This window comes from Vidua chalybeata, chromosome 21 (genome assembly GCF_026979565.1).
Source record: "Vidua chalybeata isolate OUT-0048 chromosome 21, bVidCha1 merged haplotype, whole genome shotgun sequence".
Taxonomy (NCBI): domain Eukaryota; kingdom Metazoa; phylum Chordata; class Aves; order Passeriformes; family Viduidae; genus Vidua; species Vidua chalybeata.
Window position 1 is genome coordinate 10,822,277 of NC_071550.1, and position 12,820 is coordinate 10,835,096.

At 49.9% G+C, this 12,820-nt stretch overlaps 1 protein-coding gene across 6 annotated transcripts in view; it reads left to right on the forward strand.

Moving 5' to 3' along the window:
• The window catches only part of EXD3 (exonuclease 3'-5' domain containing 3), a 254,749-nt gene that overhangs the window by 151,227 nt on the left and 90,702 nt on the right, over positions 1-12,820 (forward strand). The gene's annotated exons all lie outside the window — the stretch shown is intronic.

Here is a 12,820-nt window from a genome sequence, read left to right on the forward strand (position 1 = left end):
CTTCAGCTCAAAGTTAGGTGGGTGCTTATCTCTGTGTCCAGACACCCCAGCATGTGGAGCAGCGTGGAGCTCATGTGCCCCTCGCCGTAGCCCTGCCATGGCTGCGCACAGCTCACAGCTTCCAAGGGTGTTTCTCCATTATTCTGAGTGAAAAGGGCTCTTCGTGCTTCACAAATGAATTTGCCAGGGAATATGTAAGTATTCGTTCATTGCTTGCACTTGTGCTGCCAAATGCAACTAAATCTTTCCTCCCACTAATGGAGTCCAAATTAATATGTTTTCTTCTTATTTTTTTTTAATTGAGGGGAAAGCTGCCCTCTCTACAGGTGATGCTGTACCTTTAACTGGGCTCCTGCTGTATAAAGCAGTTGAAGCTTCATTTAGCCTGAATGAAAAACTGGATGCATGTTGCTGAAGGGAGGAAACTGCTAGTGGATGATTTACTTGAAATGCCCTACAGCAACAGGGTTATAAGTGAGGAGGGGAAACACCAAGAGCACTGAGATCTGAACCAGAGGAAATGCCGAAGCCTTGAAGTGACCTTATGCAAATTCCTAATGATGAGATTTAATTGAACTCATTTTTTCCAGAGTTTGTAAAGATCAAAATAACAACAGCCTTGAAATGCAAAGGTCTCTGGATAATGCACTGAATGTATTGTTGCATACAGCTGAAAACTGCCCCAGGTGGGTGTGATCAGCCTCCCTGGCAGCAGGTACAGGACCCAGATCCCAGACCCAGGCTTGCTCTGGAGCATCAGGGCTGCTCTGGGGGCCAAAGTGATTCCTGGAGTTTCATCCTCCCTCCCACCCCGTGGGACACTGCCTTTGCAAAGATGTTTATTTAAAGCTGTGTTTCTGTGCTGGGCCCCAGGAAGCCTGTGTGTCCTGGCAAGCCTGGGTGCCTGGAAACCTGACTGGTCCCAGGAAGCCTGACTGGTCCCGGGAAGCAAGTGGTGGTGGCTGGGGGAGCCACTTGTGAAATGAGCTGTTGTCCTCAGCCCAGCCCGCAGGGTTGGTACCCCATCCCACAGACATAACAACCCCAGTGAGGAGAAGCAGAGCCACCCCGGGGGTCGCTGGGCTGTGCCCTGCTCACAGGGTTGTTTCCCGATGGGAAATAACATGGGCATGTGTTCAGTGTGACAGTGTCAGAAACTGATCCGGAGACTGTCAAGACCAAAGTCCTGTGCTGTTCCTAGAGCTCAGATTATTTTCCTCTGTGCTTGCATTCAGCTCTAGGATTCATTCCCTGGATAGAGAGTTTTCACAAGTGCATGTAGTGTTAGAACAATGGGAAATGGACTTAAGCTGGAGGAGGTCAGCATTAGGTGGGATATTAGGATGAATTTTTTTTCTGTGAGGGTGAGCAGGCCCTGGCACAGAGTGCCCAGAGAAGCTGTGGCTGCCCCTGGATCCCTGGAACTGTCCAAAGCCAGGTTGGACAGAGCTTGGAGCAGCCTGGGATACTGGGAGGTGTCCCTGCCCATGGCAAGGGGTGGGACTGGATGAACTTTAATGTCTCTTCCCTCCCAAACCACTCTGGGATTCTGTGATTCTCCTCCTTCATATTAATGCACATGAGAAAGTATTGATCTGGGGAGAAAAAGCAAATTAGGCACTGCTATGAAAAATTCTCATCCCCGAATCTGGTGCCTAAATTCTCTGAGCTCCTGTTTCCAAGGACTTGCAGAGTGAGGCACACACATGCACGTTTTGTCTGTGAAATACTAGCTGCCACATTCTTCTGAATTTCATTCAAAGTACCAGATTAATTGATTTATTTAGATTTGTAAGCAGCAGTACAGAGCAGGAGGCTCTGACACAGTGAATAATGGCGGATGTGGCTGTGAACAGCAACTAATGAAGATGAAAAACTCCCCTGTCCGGAGGAATCCAAACACAGCCTTACAGATGAGGCTGCTGGCCCAAGTGCAGCTGTTTGTCTTTCCAGTAATCCAAAGCCGTTGCAGAGCCCTGAGAAGAGGAGAGGACAGTGACTGTGTGTGTAGCAGGGGTCACTCGTGTGTGCAGCTTCGCGGGCAGAGGTGAATCTGTGGCACAGCGGTGCCACAATTGCCGGGCCCCCACGGGCACAGCCAGGCTCCCTGGCCCCATCAGCCCGAGCAGAGCGAGACACTCAGCAACTTCCCTTTGCAGGGAAGCTGGAAAATCTTCTTTGTATTTAAAGTTCCCATGGCTGCAGTTTGAATTTGGCACACAGTTGGCCATGGGGTTATCTGAGGTCATGTACTCAAATAGTTGTAGATAAAACAAGGGCCTGTTTGGATTGGAAATCTCCAGAGGGCTTTTCCTCTGCGCACGGGCGCACGATACTGCAGAAGGACAGCAGCCAAAATAAAGACTCGGCTCTGTATGCAGTAGCTCAGAAAAGTAAAATGAGCAATGGAAAAAAAAAAAAGAAAAAAAAAAAAGTAAAAATGAAGGCTGTTTTCATTACGTTATTTTCTGAACTTGCCATTGGGATGGAGGAATCCCAGCCAAGGAGAAGGAGTCCTGCAGCAAGGCACCATCCAGGACTGGGCTCGCCAGGCTGCTCTTCCAGGAAATTCCCTGTGGCTGCAGAAAGCCACTGCTCTCCAGCTGGGCTCACCGGCCCGCGGGCTCACCCAAGGAGCCACCAAGGCAGGGCCCACACTGCAGAGCTGGCAGGGCATGGGGACACTGCCCAGGGCTGCCCCAGCACCTGCTCCTCTGCTCCAGAGCTTAGTTCCAAACTCCTTCCCAGCTAGGGCAGTTATAAGAGGGAGAAGTTAATGGGTTTTGGAAGTTAAAGAGGGAATAAGATTCTATCAGGCTCTTCCACAGACCCCTGGGCTTTTATGGGAGACTTTCCTCATGGCTAAGGCAGACTGAGAGCACACTGGGACAAGAGCTGTGAATCTGTACCTTTCCAAGCTGCCATTGAGGAACAGCAAATGTGTGCAGTAACAGCAGCTCTGCTCCTTGCTCACTGCCTGCTCCAGCCAGCTTCAACTTCTCCAGCCTGTTGTCAGGAAAATAATTGAAATGCAAAAGCAAAATGACAAGGTTGGGAAGGAAATTCAGCCTTTGGGAGCTTTCTGCCTTCCTTGGATGCCGTGGTGATGGATGCTGCTGTAAACACATCACCTAACGGGTAGTGAAGAAGGAAAGATGAGACAGGAATGAGGAGGAAAAGCCAGAGAGGAAGGTGTTCACAGGTCAGAGCATGCTCAGGGCACCAGGGACACTGAGCAGGCCTGAACTTGTGAGGTGCCTGCTCCGTTGGGGCTGATGTGTTGAGAGCAGTTCACACCTCCACATCCTGTCTCCCTGTCTGCTGCTCTCTGCTCCCCTGGATGGGGACAGTGTGAGGAGTTCTGCCTGCTCTGGAGATGCTGGTGGAGCACAGCTGGGCAGTTCTAGAAGTGCATTCCAGGTGGCACATTGGCAGTGCCACCTCTGGGCTGGGCCCTGGAGCTGTGCCACAGCAGGCAGGGTCACCCGGGCATTGCGGGGACCTGCTAAATGTTCTTTAGGGCTTTCTTCTGAGAGTGGAGAATGTACAAACCTCTTACCAATAGGAATTTTACTTCATGTGGGTATTTTGGTGGTGTCTTGGAAATGAGGAACCCAGCTCCCACTAAATTCAGTGGGATTCATGTATCCCTCTCCTCTGGGCAACTGAGAATAATCCAGCCTCAGTCAACAAACCTTAATTTGCATTTTCATTAAAGTTCATCAAGGTGCTCACTGGAGATTTTCAGAGTTTGAAAAGTTGAATTTGTAGAATCCCAGACTGGCTTGGGTTGGAACTGACCTTAAAGCTCATCCAGTCCCACCCCTTGCCATGGGCAGGGACATCTTCTACTGTCCCAGGCTGCTCCAAGCCCCATCCAGCCCTGCCTTGAACACTTCCAGGGATCCAGGGGCAGCCACAGCTTCTCTGGGCACCCTGTGCCAGGGCCTCACCACGCTCACAGAGAAGAATTTCTTTCAAATATCAAACATAAATCTCTCCTCTTTCAGTTTAATACTGTCTCCCTTTCTGCTCTGTCACTGTCTGCCAGGGTCAAAGCTCTCTATTTCACAAGCCCCCTTTAGACACTGAAATGCCTCAATAAGGTCTCCTCAGAGCCTACTCTTCTCCAGGCTGAGCACCCCCAGCTCTCCCAGCCTATCTTCATAACAGAGAGTTTCCAGCCCTCAGAACACCTCCAGAGCCTCCTCTGGACTGGTTCCAGCAGGTCCACATCTTTCTTGTGCTTGAATTTATCAATCAATTTATTGCTGTCTCCTGCCTGGATGAAAACAACTGGTAAATGCAGGTTTCTGGTGGAGGTTCTGAGGTTTACATCTTCCTGATGCTGTTTCTGCTAGCATATGCTTCAAATGTATATTCACATTCTCTCTGTGAACTCAGTTTGTTAGGAAGAAGGGAGTCATCAGAAGGTCATGTATTCATCAGGATTCATTTTTAGAAAGGGAACAAGGCTCCATGTTTCTCTTTGGAGCCTTGGTCCTGCTTTTCTCCTTATAGGGAGTATTTTAATAAAGGGAACAACTATAATTTTTCAGCTTTTGGAGACATGGAGTGCTGTTCCCAAAGAGCCTCTAGTGCAGTCGGTGCTACCAAGGTTCCATCTCTGTTTGTGCATGCCTTTTTTCCTCTTTGTGCCTGTAACTGTGTCCTGTGCATGTGGTGTTTCCTGGTGTGTACACAGGGTGCTTTTAGTACTGATCTCATGACAGATTGATAATCACAAGATCCCAGACTGGTTTGGGTTGGAAGTGACCTTAAAGCCCATCCAGTCTCACCCCTGCCATGGGCAGGGACACCTCCCACTGTCCCAGGCTGCTCCAAATCCCATCTAGCCTGGCCTTGGACACTGCCAGGGATCCAGGGGCAGCCACAGCTGCTCTGGGCACCCAGTGCCAGAGCCTGCCCACCCTCCCAATCTCCCATCCAGCCCTGCCCTCTGGCAGTGGGAGCCATTCCCTGTGTCCTGTCCCTCCATCCCTTGTCCCCAGTCCCTCTCCAGCTCTCCTGGAGCCCCTTCAGGCCCTGGAAGGGCTCTGAGCTCTCCCTGGAGCCTTCTCCTCTCCAAGTGAGCACCCCCAGCTCTCCCAGCCTGGCTCCAGAGCAGAGGGGCTCCAGCCCTCAGAGCAGTTCTGTGACCTCCTCTGGACTCTCTCCAGCAGCTCCAGGTCCTTCGTGTGCTGGGTCCTGGGGCTGGGGCAGCTCTGCAGGTGGGGTCTCACCTGAGCAGTGAGGCAGAACCACCTCCCCTGACCTGTTGCCCATGCTTTGTATACCTTAGGTCTGTAATATTCCATGGAAAGCACTTCTGAGCTGTTGGGTTTCTATCTGAGTGCACATGAGAAAAAACAGAGTCCTTACTGACTAGAGAAAGGAAAACCAGGAGGACTTGGCACCTACACAGGTGCTTATGATGGCTTACAGACCTGTGCATAAAGGAATTTTCCCTCCTCAGAGGCCTGGGTGCAGGTTGCCTGGGGTGACAGCTGGAGAGGAGTGATCCTTGGCCCTGTCCCTGGCTGTGGTCGGGCTGGGGGTGTGATGTGTGCTGTCCAGTGGTGTCACAGTCAGGGTCACTTATCCCAGTGCCAGCTGGAAGGGGACAACATGTGACTTATGTGTCTGAAGCAGTGGGAGGCACCACCCATCCAGCCCAAAGCCAGCCAGGACAAGGCAGTTTGAAATGTTGAATTTTTTTTGTAGACGTGTGCCCTGACTGCCCAGGCTGTGCTGGGTGAGGCTTTGTGTCACCTCCCTGCCCTACCTATGGTCCTGGAGCAGAAGCTTTGCTGCTGGGTTTGCTGTACTCTCATACCACCCCTGCCTGTCTCACTTACCTCTCTGGGGCTGTGTCACAGAACCTCCTCTGAGTGCAGCAGGATTGTTACTGTGGCTCAACAGCCACCCAGGGCTCAACAGAAATGCCAAGGACTGGTTTGCAGCACAGGGGCAAAGCTGGGAGCACGAGGGAGACATTTGTTCCCTGAAAGCTCTCTGTGACTGGAGTGAACAGATATGCATGTGGCAGTTTTATGATGGTGACATTTTGCATTTTTGTCCTCAGCAGTAGAGCAAAATTAATCAGAAATTATTTTGAACGACAACTGGTTTATAGGGATGATAGCCCAAGTGCAAGAAGAGCTTTGTCATCAGGACAGCCTCAGACCTAATTTCCTGAGACATTCAGCTGCCTTTAAATCTCCACTGGAGAATTTTTGCCTTTCTGGTTGTGGGTCACTTGTGCAAATTTGGCATTTTTAAAGCAATTTACATTTTTCTTTCAGCACAAACACTTATCCTCTCTAGTAATGAGAACGCTCCTGTGCTTGGTTTTGGGGGTGGTGGTGAAAGAATTTCAGCTCTGAAGGGAGGCAGCTGCTCCCCTTGGCTTGCCAGCAGCTTTCAGGCATTTGTTGAGCCTACAGAGGAAACACATTCTTAAAGTCTGTGTCAGGAACCCAGCTTGGAAGGCAGAGAAGCCATGTGAATTGTCAGGGTTGCTGTAAGACTTCTCACTTGTCACAGTGCTGGGGGTGCTGTCGGGGTGTTCATGGTGTGTGTCTGTGAAACCCTCATGGGACCTACAGTGCAACACATGGAATAGATTTTAATCTCACATTAGAGAGCTGAGTCAGAAGTTGCTGAATGAAAAGGGAGAGTGGCCATGTGGTCATTAGGGCCCAGAGACAGACTCCTGACATGGGTTCAGGCCCATGGGTTTGAGGGTAAACTGGCCAAGAAATGAGCTGGGAGCAGTGTGATACAAGTAAGGCTGTTCCTAAAATAATTTAATATAATATTAAGTGCAGGGAGCAAACCTCTGATCCTGCCCTGTTCCCTCCAGAACTGGAGGGTCAGTGACACAGTTGTGCCTGAGCTGCTCACTGCTGGTGGCAGAAGTGGTTTAGGGTGGAGATCAGGAAAGGTTCTTCCCCCAGAGGGTGCTGGCACTGCCCAGGCTCCCCAGGGAATGGGCACGGCCCCGAGGCTGCCAGAGCTCCAGGAGCGTTTGGCCAGCGCTGCCAGGGATGCCCAGGGTGGGGTTGTTGGGAGGTCTGGGCAGGGACAGGGGCTGCATTGGATGATCCTGATGGTCCCTTCCAGATCAGGGCATTCTGTGATTCGATGGTGAGTTTGAAGGCTCTGGAGAAGCATTTCCTGGTGAGATGAGAAGTTTGAAAATTAAAGAGGGAATAAGCTTTGAATAAGGATGATTTATTGTTGTGGAATATAAGGTGCCAGGACCTGCTGGAAGAGGACAGTGGCCCGTGAGGGGACTGTAAAGCCCATGAGAACTCTTGCAGAAGCCAAAAGCAACACAGGGACTGGAGCAGAAGTGTCAGAGGAAAACCAGGCCCTGGTGACCCAGCCTCCCTCTGAAGGATCCAGGAGGTGTCACAGCATGGATGAGTGGGAAAAGAGGGATAGCTGTGGGAAAAGGAGATGATGGGCTGAACCTATGCAGTTGAATAGACTTTGCAGATTCCCACTTCTGTGCCAGCAAGCCTTGAATTCAGGCTTAGAGTAAAAAATGTCATTCAGATCAGCCCTTCAAGCCCAGGTAACATTTTTTTTCCAAATCATAAGAGTGTCAACCAGCTACTTCCCAGAAGGAGACCTCCAAACAGGAGATTGTTTGTGTATTAAAAGGTTTCTCAGGAGCCTGGTTCCATCCTTAGGGATTCAAGCCTCTGCTTTGAAGTTCCATCTCCAGCTGGAAACTCACACAAACCTTTAGGCCAAGAGCATTTTTTCCCTAAAATATTTGATATCAGTGCTTTGGTACAAGTCTCTTATTTGTGTGTGGGTTCTGCTTTGTGACTCATCTTCCTTGGCAGGAGACAGCCAGCCAGTGTCAAACTGGATTACTGAATGAGGGGAAAAACCTACATTCCCTGGTAAGATACTTGGGGACCTCAAAGTCCTGCCTTGAGATAAATGCTCATCGTCAGGTGGGGAAATGGTATTATTTTGTATCACTCCTCTGTGAGCATGGAAACTCTCCTCCATACCCTGATGGATCACGTGGAAATACAGAGCAAAATCATTTGTCTTTTTGGGGCCAGGGACCCACTCAGGTCAGTAGTTTTTTCCCTGTGCTTGGAGCAGTCATGTGAGTGTATCAATTTCTCCTTCTCTTAATGCATTCCTGCAGGGCCACAGGAGAAGTGAGTGGCCTTCAGACAAGTTCCACACTGGTCCTGTGCTCCAGTGACTACTGGAGGCACATGCTGGTGGTTGCCCATGGGCCATCCAGCCCAGGACACACTCTTTCTTGATCTCCCTCCTCACTCCTGGAAGACATTGAGGCAATTCGTGTGTGGCCTGAAATAAAACATGCTCTTGTTGGCAGCCCCACAGTCTGGGACTGATGCTGGAGAGCTGCATCCTCCTTCCAGGGCTGCATGGTGAAGGCTTCCAGAAAGCACCTCCATGGAAGAAAGGCCCATCTCCCTTGCCACTGTCCCAAGCATCTTTGTGTAGCCCTTCCCCATCGCTGTTTTCCCATGGCAAGAAGTGCCTAGTTCAGAAAGTATCAGCCCCCAAGCCCTTTGATCTTTTCTTTCTCAAGAGAAAAAAGATTAAAAAGAGACAAGAAGTTAAGGATTTGTGAGAGGGAACAGAACATGAATAGCAAATTCTGCTGCAGAGGTCACCTCCCCCCAGCTTTCTTCCTGTGTGATCGGGAGGAGGGAAGGGTGCAGAGGGGTTGTGGGGGATCCAGGGAGGAAGGGAGTAAATTGGGGGCAGAGGAGTGGGGGTGGAGTGGTGAAGCCCTTCAAAAGGAACGATGCTGCCAGCACTGGCATTGTCAGGCGGCCCTTTACAGAGGGCCATGAATACAGGTTATAAATTCTTTGGCCATTGAGAGAGCTCTCCAAACCTGACTCCATGCTGCACTAAACCAGGCCTGAGCCCTATCAGTTGCATAGCAATGAATTCATTTACATCTGGATAGTTAATCTCCAATTCACTTGACAGTTTATCTCCTCTTGGAAGAGCAGCAGTGCCTGCTCTGTTATGTTGGAGCCAGTCGAGGCTCATCAGCCAGGCCAGCACCTCTGGTTTGTGCTCAGCAAAGATAAGCAGGGTGGGTATTGATATGAAACATTAAATTATTGCCCCAAGCTGCTTGATTCTGGTATTCTTTCACTCAGCATCCTCCTCACCTTCACCCTTTGGCTCTCCAGGGTGGAAATGCCATGTTCCTCCCTCTGACACTGTCACAGTACAACTGGAGTGTGACTTTTCTGATATGACTGGCATTAGATGAACCATTGACAATCCAGAATTATTTTGTTTGTTCTTTTTTACTGCAGTCTCCTAATTCTGCACTGATTTTTATCTCTGAATATTTTCATAGAATCATTACTGTAGGAAAAGAGCTCTGAGATCACTGATTCCAACTGTTCCCCCAGCACTGCCAAGCCCAGCACTAAACCATAGCCCCAGGTGCCACATCTACACATTTTCTGAGCATTGCCAGGGACAGTGATCCCACCACTTCCCTGCACAGATCCCCCAAGAGGAATCAATGCTCTCGTTCAGCGTGGCTTAGCAGAGCAGCTCCCCAGAGAGCTGTGAGCAGCCTGGGATGTCCTGCAAGGGCGGGAGAGGCATCATTCACCCAAATTCTCAGCAAGTGGAGGGCAGCTGACTTGTGAGCCAAGGCTTTTTGGGTGGCACTAATTCAACCACTCATGCCTGGAGAAATCCTGTGGTACTGCACATCCAAAGTGTCAGTGAGAGGAGAGGGAGCCCGTTGCTGCTGGGCTGTGTGGGCATGCAGAGGCGAGCACTGCGCCTGATTTGGCAGACCAACTCACTTTCTGTTTCTGTTAGGAAAGTGGATCAGGAAAGAAGACCTTGAGGGTCAGGGGACAAAGTTAAGCGTGAGAATTCCTTGATTTATTCATGATTTTAAGTCTCCAATTTTAATTTCCTGCAGTCAGTATTTGTATGTATTTGATGTGGTTTGGACATGATCTGCAGAAGGGCCACTCTAATTAAATATCCATCTTCTTTTATCTGGAGTGACTACAAATCTTTAACCGGGCCTTTTGTTTCCTCAAATACACAGTGAACTCTGCTCTGGTCATGAGAACCATGGCTGAAACGTTTCGTGTGGTTGATACCGAACAGTTAAAAATGGTGAGGTAAAATAAAAACTGATGGGAATTTAAAATCTAATACCGAGTTGAGGGAAAGCAACTTCATCTTTTACTTTTAATATTAAACAATCTTTCATTTGTAGACAACCAGGAAAAGACAGAACTATTTTCTTTTCCCGTGAAAGCTCAGACTTTCCCTGAGTCCCAGTAGTCCGGGAGCTGAAACTGGACACAGAGCTCCAAAGACGGGGAACAGCCGAATCTGTTGAGCTGTTCCTGCTCTTCTCTCCTTCTCACCTTGCCTCTCCATGGGAGGAGCTGGAGCCAGGAGGTCACAGAAGTTCTTCAGTGAAGAGCAGCATCAGGCTGTGGGAGCAGTCTGCCCCCAGCAGCACTGGGACTGGATTTCCTGTCTGTGACCTGTAACTGGAATTGGTTTAAATATGGAAGATTTGGCTCAGCAATGTGGCCATCACTGGCTGATCTTTTTTCAGCATGAGGCTCCAGCCTGTGCTGGGTCTGCCTGGATGATGCCAGTTGGGTGTATCCTTGAGTTACTTTTGCTTCCTTTCCAGGTTATCCCTAGGACACCAGTGAGTACCCAGCAAAGGAGGGGCCTACCCCAGCCTGCAGGGGTCAGTCCTGCATTCCTGGGGAACGCTGCTGGTAGCAGGGTAGTAGCAATATGGAGAGTGAAGCACAAGCACAGGGCAAAAAGGCAGATAAATTCCCTGTGGAATTTATTCTACAAGCACAAGGATGAAGTCAGAAGGGAGAGTGTAAGGAGACAGGTCCAGCCAGCAAGCTGCAGAGTCCTGACCTTCCTGAGAAGTGAGAAGACAAAAGTGCTTCTCTGACAGTAAGAGGCAATGGAATGTCACGATATAACGGGAGCAGAGATGAAGCTGCCCCAGCTTGGCCCATTTTTCCCAGTCATTCCTGCTGTACCTGGCCTGGCAGTGCCATGGAGCTGCTGCAGCTGGGTTATGTTTCCCCTTGGAGTCGCAGGAGTCCCCTGAAAGGTTTAAGTTATTGCCATTAGCAGCCTTTAGCATTTCTTTTTGTCTGCTTCATCTGAGATCGGCCCTTTCAGCTCCAGAAGGGAAGAGTTTGGGGCTGGCTGTTCCTGGGGAATGGCACACTGAGAAATCCTGTGATTAATCATTGGGACAGCCCAGGTACCAGCATGGTGCATTCTCCCACCACTGGGGATTTAACGGCACTTTGGGGTGTGACAGCAGAACGAGGGCCAATGTGATTAACCTTAAAATCTGTGGGGAGATGCTGTGTTTGGTAAATAAATTAAAGGATCTGAAAAAGCAACATCCTGTTTCAAATAGTGAAAAAGACTTCTTCCTACAGAACCGAGAAGGGGTTGTGGGTTTTTATGTTTCTTTTGTGTGCTTTTTTTTGTGCTTAGATTGAAGAGTGAGGAATCATTCCTTCCCATGGAGCTCACCCCCCACTCTGCCTTCACAACTCCTTGTCAAAATGTTTAAAGGCCTTTTTATTGTTCCGTGGTGTAGAAACAAATTTCTGTTTCTTGTGTCAGTGCCCGGTGACCCCCAGCCATCTCTCCACAGGAAAGATGTCATCTATCTTGCTTATCTGCTCTGTGGTTTTTGTTTTTAAAACAGCCTAGCATGACTTGATTTGATTTTTACTCTTGTGCATATGTTTAAATGAAAATAAATTAGAATAAATAGCATTAATGTAAATATTATGGTTAAGATTTAAACCAAACAAAACTGGGATGTTCAAAACTGTATTTTCCATGGATGCTGATGAAACCCCTTTCTGCCTCACTTCTTGGCAGCCTGGGAAGCCCACAGGGAAGTCTGGGCCATAGGATGCAGGTGGGACAGAGTAGGACTCATTTTGCACATTTGACATTTGTTCATTTGAAATTTCAATCATAACACATCAGTTGTTTGCAGCTGCATTCCTTGTGGGGTTTTGTTTGTTTGTTTGTTTGTTTTAATCAAAAAGCAAAGTTACTTTATGTCTTCTGCTGCATGGAAGCTGGCACGGAGCAGCGTTGGACTTCACAGGGAGTTTTTATCAGCATGGCCAATAGAGCTGACTTTGGTTGTGAATTTTAAACTCCCAGGCTGGCTTCAGAGGCCATCAGAGGCCTTAAAGCTCATCCAGTGCCACCCTGTGCCACGGGCAGGGACACCTCCCACTGTCCCAGGCTGCTCCCAGCCCTGTCCAGCCTGGCCTCGGGCACTGCCAGGGATCCAGGGGCAGCCACAGCTGCTCTGGGCACCCAGTGCCAGGGCCTGCCCACCCTCCCAGGGAACAATTCCTTCCCAAAATCCCATCCATCCCTGCCCTCTGGCAGTGGGAAGCCATTCCCTGTGTCCTGTCCCTCCATCCCTTGTCCCCAGTCCCTCTCCAGCTCTCCTGGAGCCCCTTGAGGCCCTGGCAGGGGCTCTGAGCTCTCCCTGGAGCTTCTCCTCTCCAGGTGAGCACCCCCAGCTCTCCCAGCCTGGCTCCAGAGCAGAGGGGCTCCAGCCCTTGGAGCATCCCTGTGGCCTCCTCTGGACTCTCTCCAGCAGTTCCACATATTTCCAGGGCTGGGGCAGCTCTGCAGGTGGGGTCTCACCTGACTGGGCAGAGGGCTAGAATCCCCCTCCCCTGCTGGGATCAGCCCAGGGCAGGGGGTTTCTGGGTCCCTGCGTGTG